The 14,900-nt window shown below is 38.7% G+C and overlaps 1 long non-coding RNA gene across 4 annotated transcripts in view; it reads right to left on the reverse strand.

Annotated features, from left to right (window-relative positions):
• LOC132666791 (uncharacterized) overlaps positions 1-14,900 on the reverse strand; it is a 115,667-nt gene that overhangs the window by 14,016 nt on the left and 86,751 nt on the right. For 3 of the 4 annotated variants that reach the window (XR_009604844.3, XR_009604843.3, XR_009604842.3), the window contains exon 3: positions 3,703-3,748. The exons of the other annotated variant lie outside the window; for it this stretch is intronic. This is a non-coding gene — a long non-coding RNA (uncharacterized LOC132666791). The remainder of the gene's footprint in view (positions 1-3,702; positions 3,749-14,900) is intronic. 4 annotated transcript variants of the gene reach the window in all.

The following is a 14,900-nucleotide window of genomic DNA, read 5'->3' on the forward strand; positions in this document are numbered from 1 at the left end:
TGGGTACCACATAGTCTTAGTATACTAAATGGCTCCCTGGTGCCTTCAGTGAGGGAATAGGAAAGTAAGTAAGATACCAACCATCCCTAACATAGGTAGACATCAACTAGGAATTCCACGTTCCCCTCTCTCTTCATCAGTTCTCAGGATGAAAACAATGAGAAGCCAAGAGAAGAAACAATTTCACAAAGTGTTTCCTCAAGCACAAGAAACAAACTAAGCAAAACACCAAGAGTTTGGTGCCAGCACTGCAAGGAGAAACGTCATGCACTCCATTGAGCATCTGTTCTTTACCAGATGCTCAGCTAGGCCCTGAGGACACAGCAGTGAACAAACCAGACAGGGTCCTATTGAGGAAGGCAGATATTAAACAAGGAGAGATATAGAGGACAAGTTTAGGGAGCTATAAGAGCCTACAACAGTGGAGTCAGGGGACTGTCTGTCTGAGGGAGGGGCTCTAGGTTGAGATATAAAGGACCAGAGAGTATTAGCCAACTGACAAGAGGGTGCCATGGAGAAGAACCTTGCCCTTCATCCATTCTCCACCCTCGCTGCTGGAAACACTCCTTTAAATGACAGCTTTTTCTCACAATGACTATGGTCTCTAACTAATTTCCTTAAGACTGATACAGTCTATGCAGATAAGGTGAGTCTGCAAATATTTTTCTCTTCACAATGCATAAGCATCTTCCAGATCCCAAGATGTAGGTCAGTTGGCAGGTTCTGAGTGTTTGCAGATGCCATGAAGAGGCTTTTCATATGGTTTGGTTTGCAGTTAACCTTGGACAGTGTTTACTTAAAACTACCAGTGACCTTTAAGCTGTCAAATATAGTGTCTTTGTCCTCAGGCCTCATCCTCTTCCACACTGTGGGTCACTGTTCTGAAATTCTGCCTTCCTTGGTTTCCATGACACTGAATTACTCTTATTCAAACTCTCTGGCCAGTTCTTTCCTATTTGCTGTTCCTTGCACTGTGTCAGTTGGAATTAGGTTTGGCTGCAAGCAACAGAGACACATAATGACAGTGGCTTAAATAAGATAGAAATTCAACTCTCCTTCATGTCAAAGCCTGGGGATCAGCAGTTCAGGGCTGGTATGGTGGATTCACAAAGTCATTTAGAGACCTGGTCCCATGCTAGTCTCTACTGTTTCATCCTTAGAGTGTGGCACCCATACTCATGGTCCAAGGAGGCTACTTTAACTCCAGCCTTTCACATCAGACTTACAGAAAGCAGGATGGAACATGGGACAAAAAAATAAGACAATAGAGACATGCCAAATGTCTATTAGGACAGGCTTCTGGAAGCAATTACATGACTACTATTCTCAAATCTCTTAGACAAAACGTAGTCATGTGGCAATACCTAGTGACAAGGGAAGCTGGGATATATGGTCTTTATAATAATAAACAATAAATAATATAATAGTAAATAATCCTGCACCCAACTAAAAATGTGGGTTCTGTTCTTCTTCTTGGGAAGAAGGTGAAAATAGATAATAGTGGACAACCCCTGGTCTCTGTGCATACCATAGATGTCCTCACCACGAGAGATTCTGACTTGGTCCTCTCTCCTTATAGCCCCACACTTGCCAGTTCAAAAAAAATTTTTTTTAATTCTACATATAAGTGATACCACACAGTATTTTTCTCTCTGTGTCTGGTTTATTACATTATTGAGCAAATGTCCTCAAGGCTTATCTGTGTTGTTGCAAATGGTAGGATTTCTTTCCTTTTTATGGCTAAATAATATTCTATTGTATATGTGTGTGTGTGTTTGTGTGTGTGTGTGTGTGTCTCACATTTTCTTTATCCATTCATCCATTGATGGACAGTTAAGTTGTTTGTATTATCTTGGCTACTGTGAATAATGCTGCAATGAACATGGAAGACAAATAGCTTTCCAAGATACCGGTTTTATTTCCTTTAGATACATATCCAGAAGTGGGATTGCTGGATCATAGAGTAGTTCTATTCTTAATTTTTGGAGGAAATTCCATACTATTTTCTAGAGTGGCTATACCAATTTGTATTCTCCCCAACAGTGTACAAGGACTTCCTGTCTTCCACATCCTCATCAACATTTATTTCTTATCTTTTTGATAATAGCCATTCTAACAGATGCAAGCTAATATCTCTTGGTAGCTTTGATTTGCATGTTGTTGATGATTAGTGATAAGGAGCACGTTTTTATATTCCTGTTGCCCATTTGTATGTCACCTTTGGAGAAATGTCTATTCAGATCCTCTGCCCATTTTCTCATTGGGTTTTTTGGATTTGGGTTTTTGTCAGTGAGCTATATAAGTTCCTTTTATATTTTGGATATTATCCCTCATTAAATATATGGCTTGCAAATATTTTCTTTTATCCCATAGTTGCCTTTTCATTTTGTTGATAGTTTCCTTTGCTGTTCAGTAGCTTTTTACTTTAATATAGTCCCATTTATTTTTGCTTTTGTTGCCTATGCTTTTGGTGTCATGCCCCAAAAAATCATTGCCAAGACCAATGTTAAGGAGCTTTTACCTATATTTTTTTCTAGAGATTTTATGGCTTCAGGTCTTACATTTAAGTCTTTAACCCATTTCAAGTGAGTGTTTATAAGTGGTGTAAGATAGGGGTTCAGTGTCATTTTTTTGCATATAGATATCCAGTTGCCCCAACACCATTTATTGAGGAGACAACCCTTACCCTATTGTGTGTTCTTGGTGCCCTTGCCAAAGATTAGTTGACCATATATGTGTGGATTTTATTCTGGGTTCTCTATTCTGTACCATTAGTATATATGCCTGTTTTTATGTCAGTACTGTATACTGTTTTGATTACTGTGATTTTGTAATATCGTTTGAAATCAGCTTTGCTGTTCTTTCTCAAAATTGCTTTGACTATTCAGTCTTTTGTTGTTCCACGTGAATTTTAGGATTGTTTTTTTCTATTTCTGTGAAAATGCCTTTGGAATTTTGATGCCTTTGGAAATGTGTGTTGAATGTATAGATTGCTTTGGGTAACATGGATATTTTAACAATATTAACTCTTCCAAATCAAGAACACAAATTATCTTTTCATTTATTTGTGCTTTCTTCAGCTTTTTTCCCTCAATATCTCATGGGTTTTGATTAAATTTATTTCTAAGTCTCATTGTTTTTGATGCTACTGTAAATGAGATTTTTTTTTCTTAATTTTTTTCAGGTAGTTTGTATAGAAATGCAAATTATTTTTGTATCCTAACTTTGTATCCTGCAACTTTAGTGAATTTGTTTACTAGTTCTACCAGGATGGGTGGGGGGGGGGGTGGAGTCATTAGGATTTTTCATAAGATCATGTCATCTGCAGAGACAATTTTACTTCTCTCTTTCTTATTTGGGCGCCTTTTACAGGCAGACCTCATTTTATTGCACTTCACTTTATTGCACTTCATAGAAAATGCATTTTTTTTTACAAATTAAAGGTTTGTAGTAACCCTGGATCCAACAGGTCTATTGGCACCATTTTCCACTTCACCACCATTTTCCACCATTTACTCACTTCATATCTCGATGTCATATTTTGGTAATTCTCACAATATTTTAAATTTTTTCATGATTATTATATTTTTTATGATGATATATGATCGGTGATCTTTGATACTACGACCATAATTGTTTTGGGGTGCCATGTAAGATAGTAAACTTAATCAATAAATGTATGTGTTCTGATGCTCCACCAACCTGCTGTTCCCCCAGCTTGCTCCTCCTTCTCAGGTCTTCCTATTCCCTGAAACACAACAATATTGAAATTAGGCCAATTAATGACTCTTCCTCTAAGTGTTTAAGTGAAAGGAAGGGTCACACATCTGTTACTGTAAATCAAAAGCTAGAAGTGATTAAGCTTAGTGAGGAATGAGTGTTGAAAACTGAAAGAGGCCAAAAGCTGGGCCTCTTGTGCTAAGCAGTTAGCCAAGCTGTGAATGAAAAGAAAGAGTTCTTGAAGGAAATTAAAAGTGCTAATCCAGTGAATACGTGAATAATAAAAGAGAGATTGCGGATATAGGGAAAGTTTTAGTGGTCTGGATAAAAGATCAAATAGGCCACAACATCCCTTTAAGCCAAAGCCTAATCCAGACCAAGGTCCTGACTCTCGTCAATTCTGTGAAGGCTGACAGAGGTGAGAAAGCTGCAGAAGAAAAGTCTGAAGCTAGCAGAGTTTGGTTCATGAAGTGTAAGGAAAGAAGCCATCTCCGAAACACCAAAGTTCAGGGTGAAGCAGCAAGGGCTGATGTAGAAGCTGTAGCAAATTATCCAGAAGATTTAGCTATGATAATTAATAAAGGTGGCTACATCAAACAATAGATTTTGAATGTAGATGAGATAGTCTTCTGTTGGAAGAAGATGCCATCTAGGATTTTCACAGCTAGAGAGGAGAAGTCAATGCCTGCCTTCAAAGCTTCAAAGGATGGGCTGATTCTCTCATTAGTGTCTAATGCAGTTGGTGACTTGAAGCTGAAGCCAATGCTCATTTATTATTCTAAAAATTCTAGGGCCCTTAAGAATTATGCTAAGTCTACTCTACCTGTGCTCTATAAATGGAAGAAAGCTTGGATGAGAGCACATCCATTTACAACATGGTTTACTGAATACTTTAAGGCTACTGTTGAAATCTACAGCTCAGGCAAAAGAAAAAAAAATTATTCCAAAGTATTCCTGCTCATTAATCATGCATGCATGTGGTCATGCAAGAACTCTGATGGAAATGGACAATGAGATTAATGTTTTTTCAATGCCTGCTAACACAACATCCATTCTGCAGCCCAGAGATCAAGAGTAGTTTTGACTTTTAAGTCTTATTACTTAAGTAATACATTTTGTAAGGCTACAGCTCCCATAGATAGTGATTCCTTTGACAGATCTGGAGAAAATAAATTGAAAACCTTCTGGAAAGGATTTTGCCATTCTTGATGTCATTAAGAACATTCGTGATTCAGGGGAAGAAGTCAAAATATCAATGTTAATGGGAGTTTGGAAGAAGTTGATTACAACCCTCATGGATGATTCTGAGGGGTTCAGGACTTCAGTGGAGGAAGTAACTGCAGATGTAGTGGAAATAGCAAGAGAACTAGAATTAGAACTGGACCCTAAAGATGTGACTGAATTATTGAAATCTCACGATAAAACTTCAGTGAAAGAACAATTGCTCTTATGGATGGGCAAAGAAAGAGGTTTCTTGAGATAAAATCTGCTCCTGGTGATGATGCTGTGAAGACTGTTGAAATGACAACAAAGGATTTAGAATATTACACAAACTCAGTTGATAAAGCAGTGACAAGGTTTGATAGGCTTGACTCCGATTCTGAAAGATGTGCTGTGGGTAAAAGGCTATCAAACAACATTACATGATATAGTGAAATCATTCATGAAATGAAGAGTCAGCTGGATGTAGCAAACTTCATTGTTGTCTTATTTTAAGAAATTGCCACAGCCGCCCCATTTCCAGCAACCACCACACTGATCAGTCAGTAGCCATCAGCATAGACCCTCCACCAGCAAAAAGATTATAACTTACTGAAAGCTCAGAGGAAAGTCAGCATTTTTTTTTACCGATAAAGTATTTTTAATTAAGGCATGTACATGGATTTTTTTAGGCTCATTGATGTTGTACACTTAATAGACTACAATAAAAATAACTTTTATTTGCACTGGAAAAATTGATTTGACTTGCTTTATTGCAATATTCACTTTATTGTGATGGTCTGGAAACAAACCCACAGTACCTCTGAGGTATGCCTGTATTTGTTTTTCTTGCCTAGTTGCTCTGACCAGGATGCTAGTACTATGTTGAATATAAATACAAAAGTAGACATTCTTGTCATGTTCTTCATCATAGAGGAAAAGCTTTCAGCTTTACACAATTGAATAGGATTTTGGCTGTGGGCTTGTCATATATGGACTTTATTATGTATATTCCTTCTATACCTCATTGTTGAGAATTTTTATGATGAAAAATTGTTGAATTTTTGTCAAATGCTTTTTTTGCATCTATTGAGATGATCACATGATTTTTTAATTCTGTTAAAAAAATTCTGTTTATGTGATGTATCTTATTTATGTATTTATGTATTTATTTATTTAGTTATTTACTTATTTATTTATTATTTTTAAGTAGATTCCATGCCAACATGGAGCTCAATATGGGACTTCAACTCACAACCCTGAGACTAACACCTGAGCTGAGATCAAGAGTCAGATACTCAACCAACGGAGCCACCCAGTGCCCCTCTATCACAATTATTAATTTACATATATTGAACCATCCTTGCATCCCCGAATAAGTCCTAATTGATCGTGGTGTATGATACTCTTAACGTGCTGTTGAATTTTGCTGATACTTTGTTGAAGATTTTTGCATGTATGAACATGAAGAATATTGGCTTGTAATTTTCTTATAGTGGCCTTGCCTGGCTTTAGTATCAGGATAATTCTGCCCTCATAAATTGATTTTGGAAGTATTCCCTTCTCTTCAACTTTTGGGAAGAGTTTGAGAAGGATTAATGTGGATTCTTTTTTAAAGGCAAAATGTAAATAATTAAATTATTTCCCACATTCCCTCTTTGTTTTCCTGTGTGTGTTTCCTACTTTTTTTTATTATTTACTTTTTAATTTACATCCAAGTTAGTCAGCATATAGTGCAATAATGATTTCAGGAGTAGAATCCAGTGATTTATCCCCTACATATGACACCCAGTGCTCACCCAACAAGTGTCTTCCTTAATGCCCCTTGCCTTTTTAGTCCATCCACCCCACCCAACTCCCTCCAGCAACCCTCAGTTTGTTTTCTATAGTTACAAGTCTCTTTTGTTTTGTCCTCCTCCCAGTTTTTATATTATTTTTGTTTCCCTTACCTTATGCTCATCTGTTTTGTATCATAAATTCCACATATGAGTGAAGTCATATGAATTGGTCTTTCTCTGACTAATTTTGCTTAGTATAATATACTCTAGTTCCATCCATGTTGTTGCAGCTATATTTCATTCTTTTTGATCACTGAGTAATACTCCATTGTGTGTGTGTGTGTGTGTGTGTGTGTGTGTGTATATATATATATATATATATATATATATATATATATATACCACATCTTCTTTATTCATTCATCTGTCGATGGACATCTGGGCTCTTTCCATACTTTGGCTATCATCGATAGCATTGCTATAAACATTGGGGTGCATGTGCCCTTTCAAAACAATACACCTGTATCCTTTGGATAAATACCTAGTAGTGCAATTGCTGGGTTGTAGGGTAATTCTATGTTTAATTTTTTGAGAAACCTCCATACTGTTTTCCAGAGTGGCTGTATCAGTTTGCATTCCTACCAGCAGTGCAAAAGGTTCCTCTTTCTCTGCATCCTCACCAAGATCTGTCTTTGCATCGTTAACTTTAGCCATTCTGACAGGTGTGAGGTGGTATCTCAGGTTTTTTTTGATTTGTATTTCCCTGATGATGAGTGATATTGAGCATTGTTTCATGTGTCAGCTGGCCATCTGGATGTCTTCTTTGGAGAAGTGTCTATTCATGTCTTTTGCCTATTTCTTCACTGGATTATTTGTTTTTTGGATGTTGAGTTTGATAAGTTCTTTGTAGATTTGGGATACTAACCCTTTATCTGATATGTCATTTGCAAATATCTTCTCCCATTCTGTTGGTTGCCTTTTAGCTTCGCTGATTGTTTCTTTTGCTGTGCAGAAGCTTTTTATCTTGATGAGGTCCCAGTAGTTCATTTTTGCTTTTGTTTCCCTTGCCTCCAGAGACATGTTGAGTAAGAAGTTGCTGCAGCCGAGATCAAAGATGTTTTTGCCTGCTTTCTCCTCGAGGATTTTGATGGCTTCCTGTCTTACGTTTAGCTCTTTCATCCACTTTGAGTTTTTTGTGTGTGTGTACGGTGTAAGAAAGTGGTCCAGGTTCATTCTTCTGCATGTCGCTCTCCAGTTTTCCCAACACCATTTGCCGAAGAGATGGTCTTTATTCCAGTGGATATTCTTTCTTTCTTTGTCAAAGATTAGTTTCCCATACATCTGTGGGTCCACTTCTGGGTTCTCTATTCTGTTCCATTGATCTGAGTGTCTGTTTCTGTGCCAGAACCATACCATCTTAATGATTACAGCTTTGTAATACAGCTTGAAGTCCAGAATTGTGATGCCTCCTGCTTTGGCTTTCTTTTTCAAGATTGCTTTGGCTATTCAGAGTCTTTTCTGGTTCCATACAAATTTTAGGATTGTTTTTTCTAGCTGTGCGAGGAATGCTGGTGTTATTTTGATAGGGATTGCATTGAATATGTAGATTGCTTTGGGTAGTATCGACCTGTGTTTCCTACTTTTACACATTGCCATTATTTCTCCACCCCATTCCCATCATCCAATCTTTGCTGTCATGTATTGTTTCTCTTCATCTCCCTCCACATGCTATTTGTGGACAAACTCCTATTATCTCTTGTCTGGACTCCTGCAACAGTCCTTTGGCTATCTCTTTATCCCCAGGGTCAGCCTATTCTCTAATCTTCCTGACATATGGCTGTCTGATTCTCAATGTCTAGAATGGGTCACCTCTATCTTTTATTCCAAAACATTCAAATGTCTCCATGTTACTTACGGAATAAAACCAATACCCCAACCCAGTGCTCAACCCTCTATAAAGTGACCCTACACTCTCTTCTACTCTACAAACACTATGGAGTTTCAAGTATGTCCCAGACTCTATTCTAGGTGTTTGAGGTCCATTATGAAACAAAACAGACAGACAGACACACACACACACACACACACACACACACACCCCAAACACCCACTCTTTGGAGTTTACATTCTGTTTTTCCACTGTTTTGAGAATTCTCTTCACATATCCTTCATTCCAGGCAAACAGATTCACCTGCTGTCTGTGCAGGGCTTGTCCTTTGCTCTTTTTTTTCTCTCTTTCTGGAATATTCTTTTGCTTATTCCTTTATAACTGTGATTCTCAACCAGGTGATTTTTTTTCCTGTAGGGGACTTTTGGCAATATCTGCAGATATTTTATTTGTCACAACAGATTGGGGTCCTACTGGTACCTCACTGGTAGAAGCCTGGGATGCTGTTAAACAATCTTACAATGTACAGGAAAGCCTCCATAGTAGAAAATTACCTGGTCCAAAATGTCAATAGTGTTGAGGATAAGAAACACTGCTATAGATAGGGTCAAGTTATACCCACCCTTCAATGACGGCTCAAATTTCTCCTTCATGAAATACCCACAATTCCTTCTTCCATTCCTGTTTGCTCAAAGCTATCTGCTGTCCTGCTGAATTCCCACTTCCCCTGTGGGTAGCTGTGTAGTGTCACTCATCATTTGTCATAGGCTATAAAAGTCTACAAGGGTGGATTTACACCTGATTCTTCTGAGTTCTCAGAGGCCAACCTGGTGCTTAGCTCACAGAAGATGGTACCCACATATTTGTTTTAGGCATGAATAGGGAATACCCAATGTCTGTCTCTTCTCCCAGACTTCAGTTCCTAGGAATTAAGCAGCCTGAAAGTTCCTGCTTCAGAGGAGAATCTGCCAGGTCCCTCCCAGCCATAGTTGGAAGAGACTCAACTGGCATCAAGCCACAGGAAAGACTGCCTCTACCAGTCTGAAGGAAAGAGGTTAACGGAAAAAGAAACTAAACAAATATGGCAAGAAACATGACTCTGTGTGCAAACAGAGGTTCCCTACAAAAATAATTGAAAGCAGGAAGGACATTTGTTTGGATGGGAGCTTGACCAGCTTTATAAATGGGTTAGGGTAACTAGTGACCTCAGCTGCCCTTGAAGTCATAGTCTTAACAGTGCAGAAACCAGGAGCCACATGAAGCCACAGCCAGGGGTGGCTCCCAGCCAAGGACTTCTGTGCTGTCCCTGGGCCATTGCCTGATGAAGGCCTAAGCACACACATTGCTGCTGCAGGATTCAGAATTGTGTGTCAACCATCACTCATTAACTCAACTTTTCCTGTCTAAGTCCTTGAGCTGTCTGAGATGCTGAAGTGTCTTGGCAGGCCTAGGAAACTGTTGGATCTCAAGAAACAGGCTCAGTTATCTCAGGCTTCTCCTGAATCCAAATGTTCCAGTTTCAGCCTCCTCCTCATGAGCTGCTTAGAGCAGGGATCTCTGCTATACACCATTTTTTATCTGCCTGGCAGCTGAAATGGCAAAAAGGTATGTGAAGTCCCAGCTCTGACTCCCTAAAAGTAGGCACAAGGGAGCTTTAGTGCTTTTGCAAAAGGAGTGATTGAAGTCAGGTAGAGAAGAACAAAATGACTCAAAGCTACAGCCAAAGCCCAGAGACACAGAGCATTTGGTAAGCACTTTACAGCTAGATCTATTCCACATGGGAGTATCTGTCACTCATCCAACTTAATGCAATATGGTCCTTAAAATTAATAAAATAGCATAGCAAACCAACCAAGTTAGTTCTCTTATCCACTACCTAACCCTGTTTCTACAAGCTTCATGGTGGGGTTGGATGTTGGGAGAGAGGGAGTGAAGAAGAACTCTGCTGACATTTTTCCCCCTTACCCAAGATTCTGGAAGCTTGAGCAGAGAGCAGGGGGATGAGGTGCTTTCCCAAGAGGGAACATTAGTATGGTGTCCCAGGCTCTGACTCTTGGCTCTAACTTGGTCTCTCAAAAAGAAATACAATACTAGCCACAAACACAAGCCACATATGTAGTTTTAAATTTTCCTGTGGCCACTTTAAAGATGCATAACAAGGATTAAATTAATTTTAATAAAATATTTCATTAAATTCAATGTATCCAAAATATTATCATTTAACCTGTAATCAATACAAATAGTACCATCCATAAAATAATACGTGTTCCTTTTTATCTTGCTAAGCATTCAAAATTCATTGTTTATTTTACACTTACCAGATATCTTAGTTTTAACTAGCCACATTTCAAGCACTCATCCACAGGGGGAGCCTAGGATAATTCAAGACTTTCACAGGTCATCAGTTGGTGCCCAGGCACTAATGTATCACGTTATAAAACAGGGAGCTAAAATAGCATTTGAAACATAATGAGATGGGGAATTTTTTTACATTTATGAAACTCCCCCCAAGGGGAACACACACCACATGTGGTTGAGAGAAATACTTTGAAAAGTCTGCTGTGGCCAGCATGAGGGTAGGGGATGGAAGCGGGAAACCCCCATGGAGGATGTTAGGGCAACACATAGACTGACAGCTGAACTTGAACCTCTGAGAGAGGTTCACTGACACTTGAAACTGAGAGCAACCTTTAACTATTTTTCTAGGACCAAGGCAGAGGACACAGGGAGATATAACAACAGTGACTCATTTTACTACTGGAGAAATTGTAACAACTTTAATGTCTAATGGGAGGAAACTGTGAATCTATGTGAAAGAATATTTTACTATGATGAAAACATGGGGATGTACCTAATATAAAATTGTTATTAGGGAGAGAAAAGCAGATTCAAGTGTAGTTGCTTATACAAGCTCACCTATAATTAATAAATGCAAAGAAAAGAAATGCACAAACATATTGCCATTGTTTTTACTAAGAAATAGCAATATAACAGGGTGCCTGGGTGGCTCAGTCTATTAAGCATCAGACTTCAGCTCAGGTCATGATCTTGCAGCTCATGAGTTCAAGCTCCATGTAAGGCTCTGTGTTGACAGCTCAGAGCCTGGATCCTGCTTGGGGTTCTATGTCTTCCTCTCTCTGCACCTCTCCTGCTTATGCCCTGTCTCTCTCTCAAAAAAAATAAACATTAAAAACATTTTTTTTAAAGAAATAGCATTCTGCACTGCAATCAACAAAAGTAAAAGGCAGCTGATGGAATGGGAAAAGATATTTGCAAATGACATATCAGACAAAGGGCTAGTATCCAAAATCTATAAAGAACACACCAAACTCCACATCGGAAAAACAAATAATCCAGTGAAGAAATGGGCAGAAGACATGAATAGACACTTCTCTAAAGAAGACATCCAGAGGAGGAGCCAAGATGGCAGAACAGCATGGAAGCTTTTTGTGTGTCTCGCATCCATGAAATACAGCCAGACCAACACTAAACCATCCTACACACTTAGAAAACTGATTGGAAGATTAACACAACAATCTGCACAACCTGAACCACAGAATTCAGCAGGTACGTGATACAAACAACTGAACTTGGGGAGCAAGAAGCCACGAAAGGTAGGGAACCCCTTTTGCGGGCAGAGGACGGAGACTGGGGGGGGGGAGCATACGGGAAAAGCACCCCTCCCCAAAAGCAGCTGGAGAGAAAGTGGAAAATTGGAAACAGCTACAGGGACTAAACTAAAAAAAGAGAAAGGAGAAAGGAGAGGGTTTAAATTCCATTAAGACTGTAAACAAGGGGAGCTCAAAATCTGCAACTCTACAGCTCAATACTTGCCAGTGCTCTGGTGGGTAAGGTGAATCCCCAGGAACAGAGTGGGGTCTGGGAGGTTCTCGGGCCACATGGCGAAAAGCGGTTCCACTGCTGGAAGGACATTTTGTAGAGACTGTTGAAGCCACCTGGTCCCAGCAGACCCCAGAAGGCAGCCACATTCACTGGTGCTGGGGCAAGGTCGTTGAGGGTGAAGCCTGGTGCCAGATGTGTGTTGCGATTTTCCATAATCCCTGAAATGCTGATGCTACACTCTCACAATCTTTTTTTGGGGTGGCCTGGCACCTGGCCACAGTCTTGGGGCACCGGCAACAGCAAGGTCCAACGGGTGTTCCTGGGCACAGCCAACATTCGGCCATTGCTCATTCGGCCATTGCTCGGTGAGACCCTCATGCAGAGGGGCGGAACGGATCAAAGCCTCAGTCCTTCAGAAGTAAGGGGCTGGGAAAACAGCCACATCTGAGACAAAACTTGGTTGACAGGTACTGCCTGGGGCCTGGCCACAGGGAGTGGAAAAGTGGGAAGTGGACGAGAGCTGAAGATGGAGGACGGTGCACAATTGCTGATCCAGGAGAACAGACTGGGTAGCTGGGTGGCGCCATTTTTCACCGCTCCCACGCATGCGCATGTGCAGCTACAAGCACTGCAACAATCCACCCCAGTAGGCTAGCATCGCCATCTAGTGGAGAGCAGAACTGTTACACCAAGCCCTGCCCAACTGGGCCAACTTTGCTCTTCAAGAACGCAAACCTCACCGCCGGTTTAATTTATGGACTATAAAGAGCTACATGAACTGACCTCTAGGGGAAAACGAAGCAATTTCAGTCCTACTTCAATCTGTTAGCAGGTTCATCTATTCAAATTTTTTTCTCCTTTCCCTTTTACTCTTTTACAATTCTTTTCTTTTTCTCGAATACAGAAAGAGAAAAAACTCATTTTTATTTTCAGTTTTTATTAAAAATACCTGTCTTTAATGTTTATTACTATATTTTTTACTTTTGTGTTAATTTTCTCAAATTCTACTTTACTTCCACATTTTATTTTAGTCTACTTCATTGTACTCACTTTTTCAAATTTTCAATTTCCTTTTTTTCTTTCTTTTTCTTTTTTTCTTCTTGAATGCAGAAAAAGAAAAACTTCGTTTTTACTTTCAATTTCTATTTAAAATATTTTTATTTAATTTTTATTACTATATTTTTCCTTTTATGTAATTTTTTTCAAATTCTACCTTACTCCCATCACTTTATTTCAGTCTACTACAATGTATTCACTTTTTCAAATATTCAAACGATTTCTTTGTTTTCTTTTCTTTTTTCTTTTTTTATCTTTTGTTCTCTTTTTCATTTATTTTCTTTTTTCTTAAATACAGAAAATGAAAAAATTCAAATTTTTTTCATTTTTATTAAAAATATTTTTCTTTAATTTTTTCTACTATATTTTTGTGTATATTTTTTCAAATTCTATTTTACCCACATTTTCTCATTTTAGTCTACTTCAGTGTATTCACTTTTTAAAATTCTCAAATGATTTCCTTCCCCCCTCTTTTTTTTCATTTCTCTAATCTCTCAAACCACTTTCAACACCCAGACCAAAACACACCTACGATCTAGCATCATCTATTCAATTTGTGTGTGTGTGTTTAATTTTTAATTTTAATATTTTAAAATTTTTAATATTTTTTAATTTCGATTTTTCTACCTCATTAATTCCTTTTCTCCCTTCAAAATGACAAAACGAAGGAATTCACCCCAAAAGAAAGAGCATGAAGAAACGACAGCCAGGGATTTAACCAACACAGATACAAGCAAAATGGCTGAACCAGAATTTACAATCACAATAATAAGAATACTAGCTGGAGTCAAAAATAGATTAGAATCCTTTTCTGCAGAGATAAAAGAAGTAAAAAATAGCCAGAATGAAATTAAAAATGCTATAACTGATCTGCAATCATGGATGGATGCAATGGCGGCAAGGATGGATGAGGCAGAACAGAAAATCAGTGATATAGAGGACAAACTTATAGAGAATAACGAAGCAGAAAAAAAGAGGGAGATTAAGGCAAAAGAGCACGATTTAAGCATTATAGAAATCAGTGACTCATTAAAAAGGAACAACATCAGAATCATAGGGGTCTCAGAGGAGGAAGAAAGAGAAATAGGGGTAGAAGGGTTATGTGAGCAAATCGTAGTGGAAAATTTTCCTAACCTGGGGAAAGACACAGACATCAAAATCCAGGAAGCACAGAGGAACCCCATTAGATTCAACAAAAGCCGATCATCAACAAGGCATATCATAGTCAAATTCACAAAATACTCAGGCAAGGAGAGAATCATGAAAGCAGCAAGGGGAAAAAAGTCCCTAACCTACAAGGGAAGACAGATCAGGTTTGCAGCAGACCTATCCACAGAAACCTGGCACCCAGAAAGGAGTGGTGGGATATATTCAGTGTGCTGAATCAGAAAAATATGCAGCCAAGAATTCTTTAT

This window comes from Panthera onca, chromosome B2 (assembly GCF_046562875.1).
Source record: "Panthera onca isolate mPanOnc1 chromosome B2, mPanOnc1 haplotype 2, whole genome shotgun sequence".
In the NCBI taxonomy this organism is placed as follows: Eukaryota; Metazoa; Chordata; class Mammalia; order Carnivora; family Felidae; genus Panthera; species Panthera onca.